This window comes from Giraffa tippelskirchi, chromosome 8 (assembly GCF_054371585.1).
Source record: "Giraffa tippelskirchi isolate mGirTip1 chromosome 8, T2T-mGirTip1v1.2.pri, whole genome shotgun sequence".
Lineage (NCBI taxonomy): Eukaryota > Metazoa > Chordata > Mammalia > Artiodactyla > Giraffidae > Giraffa > Giraffa tippelskirchi.
This window is the reverse complement of record NC_137282.1, coordinates 23,466,078-23,485,318: the sequence shown is the minus strand read 5'-3', so window position 1 is coordinate 23,485,318 and position 19,241 is coordinate 23,466,078. Positions and strand designations below refer to the sequence as shown.

The window sequence follows — 19,241 nt, the reverse complement described above, 5'->3', positions numbered from 1 at the left end:
GCATCACTAACTCAATGAACATGGGTTTGGGTGGACTCAGGGAGTTGGTGATGGACAGGGAGGCCTGGCGTGCTGCGGTTCATGGGGTCGCATAGTCGGACATGACTGAGAGACTGAATTATTGATTGATTGATTCTATATACTTAACTAATCAGAGACATATTATTTTCTTATGAAAAATTAGAGTAATGAAGTCTCCCTGAAGAAACTACCAAGAAGAGCATCTGCTGAGTTTACTAGATTACAGGAATTATTACACAAAATTGCCAACTTATTGATCTGAAACTCCTGGGAAGGTAATAGTTAACAGTTTTTCAAGAAGTTCGTGACTCTTACATGTACTAATTTGTTTAAGTCTAAATAATATTACATAGTAATATATTTTTTAGGTAAAAAAATTTGAAATTTTTCCTGTACTTTAGGTAAAATATAATTAATTTTAAAAATATGAAAGACTACACTATTGTTCTGTTTTATTCAACACTCCTCTCATCCTGTAAGATTTTGTACCTGTATAATTGCCATATGTTTCAGTTATCTGTTGCCATGATAATGCAATGGTAATGAACAAAATGATTAAAAACATAATATCATAAGGGAGCAACTTTTTCTATTACGAGGTGCTATTTTTCCAGAGTTGTCTTCTGGTCAGTGCCAGACCTGGTTGATCTTGGTGAGGGTTATTTTAATGCATTTGTAGAAACTGAGAAGTTGTCTGTGGCTGTCTTGTCTAAGGTTGCCTCAACTGGGTGAATTATCTCTTCTCTGGCTGTGACAGGGGTCCAAGAGAAAGTGTAAAAATGAAAGGCTCTATGCTCAGAAGTAGAGAACCGCCATTTATATCATTGTCTCTTGTCTGAAGTCCATCACAAAGCCAAGTATTTAAAAGTGGTGAAATATTCTGTCTAGAAGGGAGAGTCTAGGAAGTCATATTCCAAGCATTATGGACACAAGAAGGATACTAAGTTGTGAATACTTACATAAGCAATCCACAAGTCCAAATGATTTGGCCTGCCTTGTTAGAATTTTTTCTTGCCCTTCTGTCTGGCTCGGCTGTGTGATGTGCTTTCGTTGATGTACTGTGATTAGAAATGTTGAAAGTCTCTACCTCTGTACTAGCCATTGCATCCTTTACTCGCTCTCTTGATCTTCTCTCTCTACCACAAGAGCAGCTTGTCTATGGTGGGGTCTGCTTAGCAGCTGAAGTGATGCTGTTAAGACACATGGAGTAGTCCTACAGCCAAACCATAGCTACAAATCTTCCATTTGAGTTGGAAGTAAGCCTTCCTTATTATAAATCACTTAGATTGTTTTTATCATAGCACAACCCACCATGAACTATTGTAAAAGTGTTATTAGAAGCTTTATGTTACTAAGCACTTTCTCAACCAGCAGATTTCAAATATACCACTATTTTCAAGTACCTGTCAGTACACCCTTTTTCTGTATTGTAAGATCCTCATACAGTAAATATTAGAATCTATGTTGCAAGGCAGTTGTTTCTATGAGCTGCAAAAAAAGAATATGTGAATCCTACACCTGGTTTCTTCCCTGACATAGAAATGATCTGTTTGTGAGTTTCTTGTTTCTTTCTAATTGTACCTTCAGGAGTTTTGAAGCCTATTGAACAAGTAGCCTGTTGACCTGAGAATCAGAGTGATAAATTCTGCCTTCAAGAATAAAAGATGAAAGTGAGAGGAGGGCATATGAAAACCAAGAAATATTTATAACAGAGAGATGTGAATGTAGAATTAAACCACTGTGAACACAGTGACAAATGTCTTAAAGACAAACTCTGAAAATTCTGCTTATTTTTTTTTTTTTTATCATATATACAAAGTCCTTTCTTTGTTTTCCAGAGAAGCAGATAGTTGAGAGTTGATGCAAAGATTTTCCATCTCCTATCTTGGATTCACAGAGAGTATACTCTTAACAAATGGTTATTAATGATAGCTTTTAGAAATTAAAAAAAAAAAAGAAAGACAATTGCTGGAACAGTTTGAAAAGTAGTAAGTGGTTCACTGGAATCCAGCCCAGCTTGAATATTGAATCTGGAGGCTTAAATATTAGGAAAACATTTTTTTCTTATGTTTCTACCACTTTTATTCATTTTTCCCTCAAATGCTTTAAGATACAGCTTTATGAGGTTAGAGAGGAGTAAGATAGAGACAGAAATGTTATAACAAGTCGACTGAATATGTGGCAAGTTGATCATGACTCAAACACACGGGGAGAACTCTCCTTTTCCACCACCCATTCCCTGATATTTCCTGATTTGAAGTAGAGAAAAATCTGTAATACAACCTAGCCGGAAATCCATTACAGTTTCAATTTAAAGTGAAATGAGAAGCTGAAGGGGAACATGTTGAGATATGTTTATTTTATGGTCCTTGAAAAGATTGATTTCACAATCTCTAGAAGAATCCTGAGGGCTCTAATTCTGGACAAAAATAGATGAGGCAACACATCTCTGGCTCAGAATTGCCACAAATTCATGTATTGATGGGCTTTGGGACATTTGCAAAACCCTAGTTATATGAAGTTCTTATTAATCAAGAAGAATTTACTGGGTGTCTGTTATGCATAAATGCTTTCACCTCATTTTTTTTCAACATTTACTATAGTCAAATTGCTTTTTAGTATCTATCCTACACAGAGCAACAAACACTTTGAAAAGCCAGTGGATGGTTATTTACTTATGACTTGTTCAGACTCTTCATTTTCGTCTATTTGAACAACTTCCCACTATGAAAAAGTAATGAGGAGATAACACTAAGCTTTGTACAAATGCTAGTATTTTACCTCATAATAAAAAAAGGTAAAATCAGTTATGATAGAGTCAGCTTTGTTGTAGTGACACACATCCCCAAAAGTGTCTGTGGCTTAAGATATTAAAAAAAATAAAAAGGTCTTGTTCCACTAGGGTTGCAAAGAGTCAGACACGACTGAACGGCTAAATACAGCGCAGCACTGTCTGATCACGTGAAGGTTTGTACAGGGCTCTGCTCCACACAGAACATTAGGGACTCAGGTCAACAGAAGTTGTGTCATCTTTTAGCTCCACCACCAGGAATAAGGCACCTCTGTTGCTCTGGCATGAAATGACACAGCAGAGAAATATGCTCTGGAATTAAATGCTTAGGCCAAAAAGTGACACATGTCACAAATGCTTGCTACCTATTGGGCAGAACGAATCATGTGATCCCGGAAGTAGACTTGTCTGCTCACCTAGCAGACAAAACAGAATCTTTAAAAAGTCAATATTGGTGAAAAATAGCAGTATCTCAGCGTTTAGCTCACTTAAATTAAAATGATTGTTGACGATCTTTGAGGATAACATTGTGTCATATATTGTGATGAATGCACAAATGAGCAAAATGGCAGCCACTGTGCCATAATTGAGAAGGGGTCATACTGAACCTGCAAGTCATAACTCTGCCAACAATATTAGTATTAATAGCTAACACTCTACACTTACTACATGCAGGATATTCTATAAGATGTACGATAAATGAATACACTCGAAAACTAAAGTCAGGTCTATTGTTTTTCCCCCTTTTTGCAAATAGAAAAGTGACACAGAAAGTTGAATTGCAAAATTTGATTTATAAACATAAACTGCTTTGAGACCAAAAGTGTAATGATAGGACAATAATAAAACTTATGTTTTGTTCACAGCACTCAGTAAATCTCTTCCCATTATTTAATTTTCTGTATCCAGACTTCTCAATTAAGGTAAAACCTGTGGGTGAACCATTGTTAATTATAACTGGCTGTCCTTAATTTATTCAGGTTACTCTGGGAGTCATTCCAAAACAGAATGAAATCTAGATATGATCATTTAAAAAACCTTTCTCTCATATCTTTGATAACAGAGTTCACTTAAAAAGTTTCATTTTTTTTTCTTTTTTTACAGCATTCTTACCATCTTGGGAATATCCATGTAATGAAATTTATTATATACTGAAACACCCATAAAATTTTATTATTTAATAATTTCAAGTCAAGTTTTATAATTAAAATTGTTTATCCTATAGTTTCAACATATATTAATGAACATAGATTTAGTTGATATTGACCCTGTTCAATTCAGTGGAGATACATTTCAAATAAAATTGATTTTCATGAAAGAAAAAAATGATCAAATCTAAGGAAAACATAGCTTTCAAAACTAATTCACAAGAAGCTTGAAAATATTTATAACAAATTAAGGAATTTAAATACTTTTAAAAATATACAACAAATGGTTTTTAGATGATTTGAAAGTTTTGTTCACCAAACTATCAAATAGATAATTCCTATAAACATTTAATTTCTATTATTTACAAACTTTGCCAGAGAAAATAAAAAGAGAACATTGTCACTTTTTTTAAATAAGACTTATATAACTGTTGTCAAAACTAGATGAGGATGGCATAATCAATCTCATTAATATTGACACACAAAAATAGCCATTCGAATTTATTCAAGAAGAGAATACTGCTTTAGTGTTGGGGAAATTTCCCATGCTAACAAATTGAATAAATACCACAATATTATCTCAATATATGTATTAGAAACATTTGAAAAGTTTCAATACCACTTTATTTTTAACATACTTTCCAGTTAGAAATAGAATTCATCTTTATCACATTGAATGATATCTACTACTAATATGAAGTTAATATTAAACATTAGAAACATTTTTAATACAGTAAATGAGAAAAAATGGCCATTGTCATAGCTTTTATTCAATATTTCATTTTGTTGAATAAAAAAAAATTTAAAATATAGGGAAATAATTAAATATTTGAAAATAAACCAAATAAATATTAGTTACAAATTAAGTAATTGCCTACATAGGATACCACAAGAATTTAGCAAAAAAATTATCATAATTCATCAGACAATTCACCAAACGGCTTAATTCAAAATCAGTATAAAAACCAATTATATTTCTCTTTGCCAACAACCTAAAGATCTTGATATTTACTACCAAACTAGGCTTATAGAAATTAGACCAAAATAAATAGAGACAAAATCATATTATCTAGACAGAAACATCCACTTTCATAAATATATGTGTTCTGAAATTGATTAAAATATTCAGTGATCTTCACTTAAATTCCAATGGGGATTTTTGTGAAGTTTACCAAGTTCATCATGGGTGAATGTGTAGACTAAGAGAAGTGCTTGCATACTTCAAGTGGCTACGGACTTTGTGCATGTACTTTTAAAAATTTAGTGCAACATTCTTTGGTGGAGTTAAAATGCTTCACATCTACAAAATCCTAGAGAAATGAGGGACTTCATCAAGAATGTTCATTGCAACTTTGTTCTTAATTAGAGAAAAAAACTAGAAATAATCCTAATGATTATCACCAGAAAAATAAATAAATATCCTGTATTATAATCGTCTAAAATAATAATATACAATGACAAAAATTAAGGTATCAACTCTTCAGTAGTCAGCACAGGTACATCACAAAAACACAGGATGATAGAATACATACAGTATGGTGTCATTTATGTAAAGTCTGTAAACCTACAAAACCTAATATGTATTTCATAAGATGTATATGTGTATTTAAACTATAGTGAAAAACATGAGAATCAGTACAGTAAATTTAAATGATACTAACACTTTTATGATACATGTTATGAAGGAGGGGCAGAAGGTGGCTTCCAGGTTCTTTCAGGTACTGAATTGCTTAATCTGGGGAGTAATTCCATAGGTTTTTACTTCATTATTCTTTTTACTTTAAATATTCATTACATGTATTTTTCATGTTTGAAATGTCAGATATTAAAAGCAATTTCCAAAGGAAAAAAAAAAGAGGACAAAAAAGTAGTTATTTTAGTGCTCTTTTGTTGTGTGGGTAAGATGAAAGGGGTAATACCTTTCAATCTGGAGCACCCGGCAAGTTCAGGAAGCCGAGATAGCACATAACAAGAACTGGGAGACGGTGTGAGGCCCTCCCCCTCCTGTGACCAGAATGATCCTGCACGAAATGAAGGCCTTCCATGTGAGTCTTTACAGAGCCTCTCATAAACACTCTTAGTTCTTTATTTTGAACTACAACAAAAACTTTTGAGAAAAGATATAATAGCTTAAAACTACCTCAGTCTAGAATGGTTTTAAATCGTTTTAAAGTTCACACCAGAGGGAATCAGCAGGTCAAGGACTCAGGGACAATCACAACCCTACAGGAGCATCTATGGGAACAGCCCCTCCGGAAATTATTTGAATGGGTCCTAAGAGTATTAAAATTCTGGGAGGCACGGACTCTTATTTAAAAGCTGAAGGATTTTGAAACTTTGATTAAAATTTTAGCCTCAATTTTGATGAAAATGTAATAATGCAAATTTCAGCAAACACTGCAAATTGTGCTTTTCTGTATTACTTGACATAGGTTCAGAGATTTAAGTGGCATAATAAATTTAAATTTAAGTAAATTTAAATTCACTGATGATTCCTTGTTGATCATCTCTGCTGCTTGTAGCTTTATTTCTGTTTTCACCGAAGAAGGAAGAGAAACATCCCAGCCTTTGGTAAAGCTGTTTGTGTTTATGCTTGTAGTGCTTTGAAAGAGTAAAACGTTGCCTAAAAGAAATTTTTTCTTTACTATGACTGGATAGCAGTACATGGAGCTTATAAGTAGGCCATAAAACTTTGAAATATACATCTTTTAAAAAATATAAAAATTAAACTTATGTCTGCTAATTTTCTCCCAGATTATTGCCTTAAACCATGCTTGTTTAAGTGCTAGGTGACATGTGGCTCCATTATTGCTATAGCTCTGGTTAGGCCAGCCCTCACGGATCCCAAAGAATAAATATTTCTCACTCTAAACCCTCAAGGAGTACAAAGGTTTTGAACCATCAGAAAAGATTGGTTTGCATCTTCTTTTACTTGAATGTTTCTTTTTATCTTTCCCCAGATATTCATACTTGCCAAGCCTATTCAGAAAAGTACTTAAGCATTCCTGGACTCATGGTGAACAAGCGAAGCCTCATTCCTTGTAATCATATAAAAAAGACGGTTTCATTTGCTGAACAGCATGAAGTAGGATTGTATCGTGCTTCTCCAAGAAAGGTAAGTGTGGTTGCTGCTAAATTAACCTTTCCTTAAAACAAAAGTAAATTGCATTCTCTCATGGCTAATCACAAAACAGGTAAATTCTATGGCTCAGAATAAATACCACCTGCTGATAATAGTTATGTCCTTATTCTCAGTTTTTAACTAATTATATTGTCAAGAGGTTTTAGAAAATAATACTCATAAGTTAGATAAATAAGAGTTCACATCTCAACATTAAAATCCAAAGTTTTAAGCACACTATGTATTGTCTGACAAAATTATGACAGCAATAAATAGGTAGAATTTGCCAAGATATACATTTACATTGCAACATGGTTTCCTCAGATGTTAAATTGTAGATGTGCTTAAAGAGTAACAAAGAAAAAAGTTTCATCAAATATTACAATATACAGTATTTATAAGGAAAAAAGTATTGAATAATCTTTTGCTGTTAATAGAAACAATTTGTATTCTGCTCAATAGTCTATTGCTTATTCATGCAACATAGATTGCATAATTAGAGACTTTCATATAGAAATCATCATGTTTGGCAAAAGTTCATGACCATTTTCTTGAGATTTATAGAGGAAAAGTATATTTCATGATATAAAAATATATTATTAAGGTAATATTTACTTTATTTCACTCCTTCAAACTTCTCATAAAATACTAGTAATTAATTTTTGAGGTTAACTATTTTATAGTTGCATTAATAAGACACTTGTCTTTGTTATTATGATATACCCTTGCTAAAATGGTTAAGATGTATTTGGCCAACATAATAGCATAGAGAAATTTTTTCAGAAAAAGGAGAAAAATTAAAATGGTTCTCGAGGCTTGACTATACAAAAGTACTCATGTACACTTCGAAACATTTAAGAGCGCTAAAAACTTTGAGAAACCTATTCTGAAAGCTAGTGTTTGCTTTAGGAAAACAGAGATAAACCCAGAGGGTTGCCCTTTTATGCCAGGAGATAAGAACATTTCTAACTCTGGGCTCTGTGATCTCCTGCTGTACTTTGGTTGAGTTCTATATGTGCCATGTTCTCATCTCACTACAGAGGAGGAAGGATTTTACATTTTCTGTGGCTATGACAGAAGAGTCCACAAAATAGAGTAGGATATGTCTGGTTCTTCTTTCTTTTTAAATTAAACTAGTTCTTGTGCTTCATCCTTATCACTGTTACCAAGCAATGGAGTCCCCATCAACCCTGTTCCAGTAATAACTATTACAAGAGAAGAACCTGAACTGTTATATAGTGAGTGCATGCCCAGTCATGTCCAACTCTTTGTGATGCCATGACCAAGGAATTTTCCAGGCAAGTAAGCACTTGATCAATATTTACTGAATTAAGTAAGAAATGTGTTGTCTGTGTCCTCATAACTAAATTGTCTCTTTAGTGCACACTGAGTTTCAATGAAATTTTTAAAAATTTCCTTGTGATTTTTGAAGATCCTTCCCATGAAGTTCTTCTTACTGAATATCTATACTACTTGTGAATCATGAGAAACACAGTCAGTTTGAAAAAATATAGGACATAGGAGCATAAAAGCAACAAAAACAAAGAAAAAGAGAATGAAGGAGATTTTTAGTACTCTTGTTGCTAGATTTTCCTCCAGAACTTTTTGGATAATTCCCTTCATCTCAGAGTTATTAGAGCGTGAAAGGAGGGCTTTTGTTATTGTTATTTTCACTGTTCTTAATTTTTATTTTGTGTTATCAAAGCTTGACTTAACCACTGGAAAAAGCATAGCCTTGACTAGATTGACCTTTGTTGGCAAGTAACGTCTCTGCTTTTTAATATGCTGTCTAGGTTGGTCATAACTTTTCTTCCAAGGAGCAAGCATCTTTTAATTTCATGGCTGCAGTCACCATCTGCAGTGATTTTGGAGCCCAGAAAAATAAAGTCTGTCACTGTTTCCACTGTTTCCCCATCTATTTGCCATGAAGTGATGGGACCAGGTGCCATGATCTTAGTTTTCTGAATGTTGAGCTTTAAGCCAACTTTTTCACTCTCCTCTTTCACTTTCATCAAGAGGCTCTTTAGTTCTTCTTCCCTTTCTGCCATAAGGGTGGTGTCATCTGCATATCTGAGGTTACTGATATTTTCCCAACAATCTTTATTCCAGCTTGTGCTTCATTCGGCTCAGCGTTTCTCATGATGTACTCTGCATATAAGTTAAATAAGCAGGGTGACAATATACAGCCTTGACGTACTCTTTTTCCTATTTGGAACCAGTCCATTGTTCCATGTCCAGTTCTAACTGTTGCTTCCTGACCTGCATACAGATTTCTCAAGAGGCAGGTCAGGAGGTCTGGTATTCCCATCTTTTTAAGAATTTTCCACTGTCTGTTGTGATCCACACAGCCAAAGGCTTTGGCATAGTCAATACAGCAGAAGTAGATGTTTTTCTGTAACTCTCTTGCTTTTTCGATGATCCAGCGGATATTGGCAATTTGATCTCTGGTTCCTCTGCCTTTTCTAAATCCAGCTTGAACATCTGGAAGTTCAAAGTTCACGTACTTTTGAAGCCTGGCTTGGGGAATTTTGAGCATTACTTTGCTGGCATGTGAGATGAGTGCAATTGTGCGGTAGTTTGAACATTCTTTGGCATTGCCTTTCTTTGGGATTGGAATGAAAACTGACCTTTTCCATTCCTGTGGCCACTGCTGAGTTTTCCAAATTTGCTGGCAGATTGAGTGCAGCACTTTCACAGCATCATCTTTAGGATTTGAAATAGCTCAACTGGAATAGCTGGGAAGTATTATTGGATATTCTAAATTGATAAGGATTCAAGGGTCTAAGGAATATAACCCAACTCTAGATGATTGCACAGAAGAAGTTTAATAAAATATTAAACCAGCATTGCTGCTCTTAGGTGTTCATTAGAAAGAAGTAAAAGCACATGTCCACAAAAAAGATATGTGTGAGTGTTTGCAACAGATGAATTCATAACAGCTTCAAACTGGAAACAAATAAAATACACATGAGCAGGAGAATGAATTAAACAAATCATAACATATTCATTCAAATGAGTACTTTTCAGAAATAAAACGAGTATGAATTGCTCCTCCCTGTGATAAAATGGACGAATCTCAAAAAGGTTGAGCAAAAGAAGCCAGACACAAAAGGATGTATACTATATGGTTCTATTCATATGAAGTTTTTGTTACCAAGGCTATCCGTAGGGATAAAAATAGAACAGTACTGCCATCGAGGGAGAGAGAACTGCTGACAAAGAGGTGTGTGACCCTCCTCCAGCAGTTATGAAAATATTCTAAAGATCAATAGGAGATGGTTAAAGTGATATATGGGCTTCCCTGTGGCTCAGGTGGTAAAGAATCTGCCTGTAATGCAGAAGACCTGGGTTTGGTCCCTGGGTCAGGAAGATACCCTGGAGAAGAGAAAGACAACCCACTCCAGTAATCTTCCCTTGAGAATTCCATGGATAGAGGAGCCCTACAGTCCATAGGGTCACAAAGAGTCAGACACGGTTAAGCGGCTATCACTTTCACAAAGTGGTATATACATTAAAAAATTCTCCAAACTGTACATTTAAGTTCTGTACATTTTAGTCTGTTCAAAATGCATCTCAAAAATGTTAAAAAATTATGCACATGGTGATTGCAGCCCTGAAATTAAAAGACGCTTACTCCTTGGAAGGAAAGTTATGACCAACCTAGACAGCATATTAAAAAGCGGAGACATTACTTTGTCCACAGAGGTCCATCTAGTCAAGGCTGTGGTTTTTCTGGTAGTCATGTATGGATGTGAGAGTTGGACTATAAAGAAAGCTGAGTGCCAAAGAATTGATGCTTTTGAACTGTGGTGTTGGGGGAGACTCTTGAGAGTCCTCCCTTGGACTGCAAGGAGATCCAACCAGTCCATCCTAAAGGAGATCAGTCCTGGGTGTTCATTGGAAGGACTGATGCTGAAGCACCAATACTTTGGCCACCTAATGCAAAGAGCCAACTCATTGGAAAAGACCCTGATGCTGGGAAAGATTGAGGACAGGAGGAGAAGGGGGCGATGGTTGGATGTCATCCCTGACTCAATGGACATGCATTTGAGCAAACTCCAGGAGATGGTGATGGAGGGAAGCCTGGCGTGCTGCAGTCCATGCAGTTGCAGAGAGTCAGACACGACTGAGCAACTGAACAACAAAAATGACAAAGCCTCCAGAACAGTGAGAGAGAAATTTCTGTTGTTAATGAGCTGCTCAGTTTATGGTGTCATGCTAGAGCAAGCAACCTGGATGGACTAAGACAGGAGCTTTTCAGATGAGGGACAAAGCACTCCTTTTTTGATGAGAACATGAACACTTTTGTCACCACTGAGCTCTGAACCTTAGAACATCCCTAGAGGTGTGAGTCCCTTTGGCATGCATACATTTGTGTGTGTGTACTTGGTGTGCACATTTGCATGTGTTTTTATGAGTGTGCCTCACTGCACCTGCTGTCAAAGTCCCTGATGCTGTGGCTCAGCTCAGGGAACCAGAGCTCCTCTCTGCCACACTCTCTGTGATGACTGCCACCAGCATGATGCCCACTCATTGCTCAGTCTCTCTTATGTCAGATACCTGGTGAGTCAGGTCTGGCACCATGTGTCCAATTAGCAAAGTCTGAATCACAACCCTTTGTCCTAGAGAGGCTGGAATCAAGTACCCAGGAGCCCAGGTTTCCTCTCAACTAAGATTCATAAGGGCTTCCCTTGTGGCTCAGCTGGTAAAGAATCTGCCTGCAATATGGGAGACCTGGGTTTGATCTCTGGGTTGGGAAGATCTCCTGGAGAAGGGAAAGGCTACCCACTCCAGTATTCTGGTCTGGAGAATTTCATGGACTACATCGTCCATGGGGTTGCAAAGAGTCAGACACGACTGAGCGACTTTCACTTTCAAGATTCATAAAGCGGGAATTCTCCAATGAGGGCTAGAAGTGCTGGTTCTCTGCAGTGGATACTGCTTGCTGTCCATGAAATGTGTTTTCTCCTTTCCTTGTGCATGTGACCAGACTACATTTCTTTGTTATTTTTCTTTTTTAGTTCATTGTAGCATGTGTCTGGGACTTCCCTGGTGGCCCAGTGGTAAAGAATCTGCCTGCAATGCAGGAGACCTGGGTTCAGTCCCTTGGTTGGGAAGATTCCCTGGAGGAGGGCATGGCAACCCACTCCAGCACTCTTGCTTGGAGAATCCCATGGACAGAGGAGCCTGGGGGGCTACAGTCCATGGGGTTGTACAGAGTTGGACATGACTGAAGTGATTCAGCAGCAGCATGTGTCTGCGGTTTTTCAAGTGACACGTGAGCAGAAATAACACGTGTACCTTGCAAGCCTAGGCTAAAGGTAATGGGCAATGTTTTCTGTACTGTCTTTCCCCTTACAGTCAACTGGAAACTAGAGCAATTCAGTTTTAACCTTATAATGACAGTTTCCTAAGGGACTACGGAGCAACAATACAAAAAGACTATGTCCTTGAGTTACTGTGTAGAGAGCAGCCACCTGACCATTGAAACTCCATTTCAAGCTATTACACAGGAGGAGAATAAACTTCTGCCTTCTTTAATTCACTTCTCTATTATAGTGTCTTGTTCTTGCCTTAACACAGCCTCCAAAACCAGTCACTAACAGCAAGTAGAGTATTTTATGTTTAGTTGTATTTATTTCACCTGTGTTAAGTCTGTATGATTGGTAATCCTCTTAGTCAGGACCTAAGAAATCTGTATACTAGGAAACATGGCAGCTCTTTTTATATAAAATTTTAAAGTATAATTTTATACAAAAATAAAAAATGAGTATGTAACTGAATGTTTAGTTTATGATATATTTTAATCTAAAATATGAAAAGATAATATGGAAATTCTTCAAGCAGTGTTTGGATTATACATCTATCATCAAAGTTAACATTTTAAATAAAACACTGTGTATCAGTTAAGCACTTTATGAACCTGAATAAATACATATTTGCTAGCTAACATTTACTTAATAAGTTTGAAATTCATATCATGTTATAGATTTAATAGACATTTTATCATATGTTATTGGCGTTCCTACTAAACATCTGCTCATTCAAGGTTTCTTCTATTTAAAAAGAAGAAACCAGTGAGCTGTATTATTAACTTCCGTTACTATTATATTTCGTTTTTTCTTTGAAGATTATTCAATTTTAATTTACATTTCAAAGTAACCTGTTTCTTGGAAACCTGTTTCTGAAATGCCAAATGTGTTCTCAAATGTACACATTGTGACCTTTTCTATAATACACTCATGCTTCTTTAAATTATAAAATGTTAGCCCATATTAGTGTTCTGGAAGATATGGTTTTAGATTCCAAACTGTTTGATTACACCACTCTTGTACATGGTATTTCCTCAGGCCCAAATATCATCCCATCCTATCTTATTCTTATTTGTCATTCAAAGCCCAGGTCATATGCAGCCTCCTATCAGGTCCCCAGTAAGCAGTCTTCTGTACTGTCTCTCTCCTGTCTGTGTATTTGTACATTTTCTATTTTCACAAGCTCTGGATATTTTTAATCATTTCTTTGCATCTCTGCCTCCCATATTGAATCATGAGTGCTGGTGAAGTTCCATTATGCCTTTATTTTTTGAATTTTATTACGTTGTAGGGAAGTCATTGGTACACTCCTATAGCATAACATTAAGTACAGTTTTCGCTTGAATGTTTGACTTGAGATAACACATTTCTTAATATTTCTCACATTTCCTGCTGTTACTTAAAATGTAGATGATTCTGTTTGACTCTCCCTTCTTTGATTTTATCCATTATATTAGATGTAAAGTGGTCTCTCATTGATTTTGATTTCATTGCTGTGATCATTAATGATATTTAGCATCATTTCACATGTAACCCTTTTATTTACAATCCATAAATTTGCTGTGGTATGTCTGTGCCTCTCTTCCTGCCCTGCAAATAGGTTCATCAGTACCATTTTTCTAGATTCCATATATCTGTGTTAATATACAATATTTGTTTTTCTCTCTCTCACTTACTTCATTCTGCATGACATGCTCCAGGTTCATTGACATCACTACAACTGACTTAATTTCATTACTTTTTATGGGTTAGTAATACTCCTATATATATATATATATATATACCACATCTTCTTTATCCATTCATCTGTCAGGGGACATCTAGGTTGTTTCCATGTCCTGAATTATTATAAGTAGTACAGCAGTGAACACTGAGGTACATGTGTCTTTTTGAGTTACGGTTTTCTCAGGGTTTATGCCCAGTAGTGGGATTGCTGGGTCATATGGTAGTTCTTTGGTTAGTTTATTAAGGAACCTCCATACTGTTCTCTACACTAGATATGTCAGTTCACATCCCACCAACAGTATAGGAGGATTCCCTTTTCTCTATACCATCTCCAGCATTTATTGTTTGTGGATGTCTTGATGATAGCCATTCTGGCTGGTGTAAGGTGATACCTCATAGTTTTGATTTGCATTGAATGGACTTGTGGACACAGGTGGGGAAGGAGAGGGTGGGTTGAATTGACAGATATATACAATCATGTGTGAAATAGTTAGTAGGAAGCTGCTGTATATGTACAGCACAGGGACCTCAGCTTAGTGCTTTGTGATGACCTAGAGGGGTGGGATGGGGAAGTGGGAGGGAGGCTGGAGAGGGAGAGGATATATGTATACACGTGGCTGATTCACATTGTTTTACAGGAGGAACTAATACAACATTGTAAAGCAACTTAAACATTTTTCCAATTAAAAAAATCTGTTGTGGTAAAGTGTTTAAAAAAATTTTTTTAGCATATTTCACTAGGTTTTTTATTTTTCTTACTGAATTTTAAAATTTATTTATGTATTCTGACAGTGAAATTAACCTGATTTTATTCTTTTTTTCAAAGTTATTTTGGCTACTCTAGATCCGATCCTTTGTATTTTGGTATAAATTTTAGAATCATCTTATTAATTTTGTTCAAAGAAACCTGCTTTGAATGTGATTGAATTTTGGTTGGATTGAATCTACATGACATTTGTGATGCATTATTTTGCTCGGTTTGCTGAAACAAAGTACCGTAGACTGGGTAGCTTAAACAACAGAAATTTATCGTCCCTCAGTCCTGGCATCTGGAAGTCCCAAAGTGTAGCAGGCTTGCTTCCTGCTGTGTGTGAGGGGAGGATCTGTACCAGGCTTTCTCCCTGGTTTGTACGTGGTCACGTTCTCCCTTTGTCTCTTCACATCATCCTCCTTGTTTGGATCTTTCTGCCTGTATTTCCCCTTTGCATAGGGACACCCATCGTGTTGGACTAGGACCTACCCAGCCCTAATGACCTCCCATTAGCTTGATTATTTCTGCAAGGACCCTATCTCCCAATAAGGTCACATTCTGACTGCTAAGGGTTAGGACTTTAAATGAACTGGAAGATACAATTCAACCCATAACATGTAGCTAGTGGCTAACATAATAGAATTAGAACCTCTTACCAGCAAATTAAAGTATTTGACTCTCAAAGCATTGGCCAGAACTTGTCACATGACCCTGGCTCCAAAGAGTGTGGGAAAGTGCAGCCCCACTCTGTGTCAGGAAGGCCAGGAAACAAACATACCTGGAGATCAGCACTAATGATCACTTGCTCTATGATTTGATTTTTTAATATTTTTATGATAAGCAATGTAGGAATTAATGATCAAGGCAAGATACTGGTGATCACATTTTTCTTCTACACAGTAGTCATTTTTCATATACATTGAAGTGTTCTCTTATTTCTTTTAAATTTCCTGTGGTTGTAGGAAGATGTAAGGATAATAGCAATAATATTTTGATTCCTCCATTCTTGGAATTTATGTAGTTGTAAAACTGTAAAAGTTTCTATATGTAGACTAGTGTCCGATTTAAATGTTATGCCATCTGAATTCCCATCAATAAAAAGGTTTGAGGAAATCATGGAAAAACTAAATCTTATTAAAGTTTAGAAGGAAATTAAGAAAAAGGATGCCTTCTTGAAAAATGGGTCATTCTACATTTATAATTTGCTATTTCATTTCCAATTAAAAAAAATAAACTTCATTCTCCATGGCATGGCACATTATATAATACACATGATAGAAAATACCTTATAAAACCTAACACATGCTGTATGGTAAATGCTGTGTAGAAACTTATGTCTCTTAATAATATTGGATTTTATTATCTTGTATATTTAACATCAAATTTCCAGACAAAAACTTATTATTTATTTGGCTTTTTTTGTTTTGGCCACTGCCATAATGTCAGTGTATAATTCAGTGACCCACAGTAATCCTCCATTATTTTCCTTTCCTTTAATATTGTAAGCCACAAATATGTCCCTGTTTATGTATTGATATCATCTATCACAAAGTTACTTTCTGCAGGTGTATGTGTTCCTTTGTTTGATGACCTTAGCTTATTGTTACAAAAAACTTATTAAATATGATTTCTTGTCTACATAAACAACCTTCACTTTCTCAGTTTTTAATAGTTAGAGCCACAATGCTAGAACTTTGTCACATATTACCATGCTTCTTAGAGAATATTTGTAAGCAAATATTAAGGAATATTTTAGGAAATGAATAAATATTAGAAATGGAATAAAGGAAATAGGAAATAATTCTCCAAGTATAAAGCACTTAAAAGAAATTTTAACTAATTATAAACTTGCTCTTTATTTCAGGTTTCTGTTTATAGAAAATCAATTATTGAAATCCCATTTAAATTTATAAAATATGTATTTTATATTACATTAAAATGGAATCCATTCAATGATAGAATGAGGAGGAGCAATATTTAGTGCAAAATGTGGGAAGGGGGAATAGTTGTCTTGCTTCCTAACAAATTCAAAAACAGTTAAAATATATAGAAATATATATTAAAAAATACAGAATTATTTTAAATATATAGAAATACATAGATAATATTGTTTAATCTGAGACACATTTAAGTTTACATTGAGACATATCTGAGACACATTTAAGTTATACTTAATTATTACAGTTCAAAATGATAAAACTGTAAAAAGAATGATCTTATTCAGCTCATATACATGTGCACCTCAGAGTTTGAAGTATCATGTGGCTATTTCTCTGGTTCATTTTATTCTTAACTTATCTGCTAAACAGCATTGGCTATGTTGTTTATGCAACTGTAGCTTAATTACCCATAGAGATGCACCCTTGAGAAGTGGAGGGCGGGAAACACTCAGTGCCCTCCTTGGCACTGCTGCCAAACCTCATGGGAATGAAATTCAGTGACAGTTGTGGAGGGACTTTGAGATTGCCAGGGGGAATGCAAAGAAATAATGAAGCGAGCCCTCTGCACAAGTGAATAGGAAAAAGCTACATTTTGTGTTTCCTTCTAACAAGGTAATTCAGCTATCAGTCTACAGTCCTCTGGATAAATAGCCTTCTCCCTAGAATATGGCTGTTTCCCACTTTTTGCCTCATGCTAAACCATGGTAGAGTTTCAAAAACTGCCTGTAGATGAATGTAGATTCATGAAAAGTAGAGGAGGTGTTTATATCTATTTGTGAGCCCCTTTGTAAAAGTTACTTTAAGTGGTGCTTCGAAGAGGTTTTCCTTTGGTTCATACTTTGGTTTATTTGACTTTCTGAATTTTTATTGCTTTCTCTGTTTATCTTTTACAAGTAACTAAGACCAAATGAAAAAAGAGCAAATTAAAACAAAAATAAAATATACAACCAATGATGTTTGAAAATACACTGAAAGTGTCTAAAGTAATAATTAAGATAATAAGGAGAAATCATTTTGTAGATTTGCAATATATTTTATTGGTAAGTAATTGTCATAACAGACTTCCCTGATGTCTCAGTAGAAAAGAATCTGCTTGCCAATGCAGGAGACATGGGTTTGATCCCTGGGTTGGGAAGATCCCCTGGAGAGGGAAATGGCAATTTACTCCAGTATTCTTGCCTGGGAAATCCCATGGAAAGAGGAGCCTGGCAGGCTGCAGTCCATAGGGTCACAAAAGAGTCGGACATGACTTAACCACTAAACAATAACAACTGTTGTTGTAACATTGACATAAATAATCTTGATAAGTGTGGAATTTTAGAAAATTTTTAAAAACACAAAACAACAACAATAAACAAACAAAACCACAATGGTCAGAGAACTACCTAAGAAAAATCCTAAGCAAAATCTGGTGTATAAAGTTGCAGAGACCAAAGGGTTACATTTGTAGTAGAGTTGGATACCATAACTAAAACTTGCTTTTATTTCCTTATCAGATTATTTAAAAATAACTTAAATCATAAACCCCGCTGAAAATGCACAGTGAGCTTTAATCTGTTATTCAAATTGACTGGCGAAGTATGTATGTATTAGCATGGTTAATGAAGCATAAAAACACATTCTTCCTTGTTTTATTCAAAGATGCTGCTACTAAAAATCTTATTATCTGTACCTGCAGCTATAACTAAAGGAATGGATATAAAACTGACACTGCTTCCTAAATCATATGAACTAAAAACAATTCTGCAATTAAAGAAAACCAAACCTGTTTTCCAGCACACTTTTGTTTTGTTCAAGAATCACATCATCTCAAATGTTCTATAAGAGTTTGATTCTGATGTTCTTAAATTCATCAGTTACTCAGAACTTGTTAATGTGCTTTAGTGGAATTTTGTAGACTAGTGCTGTCCCTCAATATTTCTTCATGATGGAACAGCTAATTGATAACTTCATTTACTCCTAAATTTCACTCTTCATCAGTATTTCTGGGATCTGCTCTTATTAGTATTCCCTGATCTATCATTCCTATGTATTCACCACTTTCCAATTCATTTCCTGTGCTACAGATTGATTAGCATTGCCCATGAAGCTTTCTTCTTTGCTTCTGGGTCTTTGTTCATATTTTATTAACAGGTGCTATCCTAAGATAGCTATATTTGGGCCTAACATAGTGACCAACATGCATAGAGTGACCAGTGGTCTTTTTTTGTCTGAGATAGCACTTTTTCCTTGGACACAGGACTTCAGGAAAAACAAACAGATAAAAAACCCACAGTAAAACCAGGCAAATGAGGAAGATTTGGTCAGTCCAAATACATAATTCTTTTTCAGTAAAGGTAAAATCCTTTTACCCACATCATTTTCAGTATTTCTTTGTTCATATGAGCAAAAGATACCACTCCTCCCATTCCAGAAAGATATGCAAGACTTTT

At 35.3% G+C, this 19,241-nt stretch overlaps 1 protein-coding gene across 13 annotated transcripts in view; it reads left to right on the top strand.

Moving 5' to 3' along the window:
- Positions 1–19,241, top strand: part of MSR1 (macrophage scavenger receptor 1) — a 681,840-nt gene that overhangs the window by 503,580 nt on the left and 159,019 nt on the right. For 10 of the 13 annotated variants that reach the window (XM_081521514.1, XM_081521505.1, XM_081521507.1 and 7 more), the window contains 2 exons: positions 6,921–7,075; positions 8,252–8,379. The gene's annotated coding sequence lies outside the window, so the exon portion shown is untranslated. The remainder of the gene's footprint in view (positions 1–6,920; positions 7,076–8,251; positions 8,380–19,241) is intronic. The other 3 variants (XM_081521520.1, XM_081521521.1, XM_081521516.1) reach the window with 1 other exon arrangement.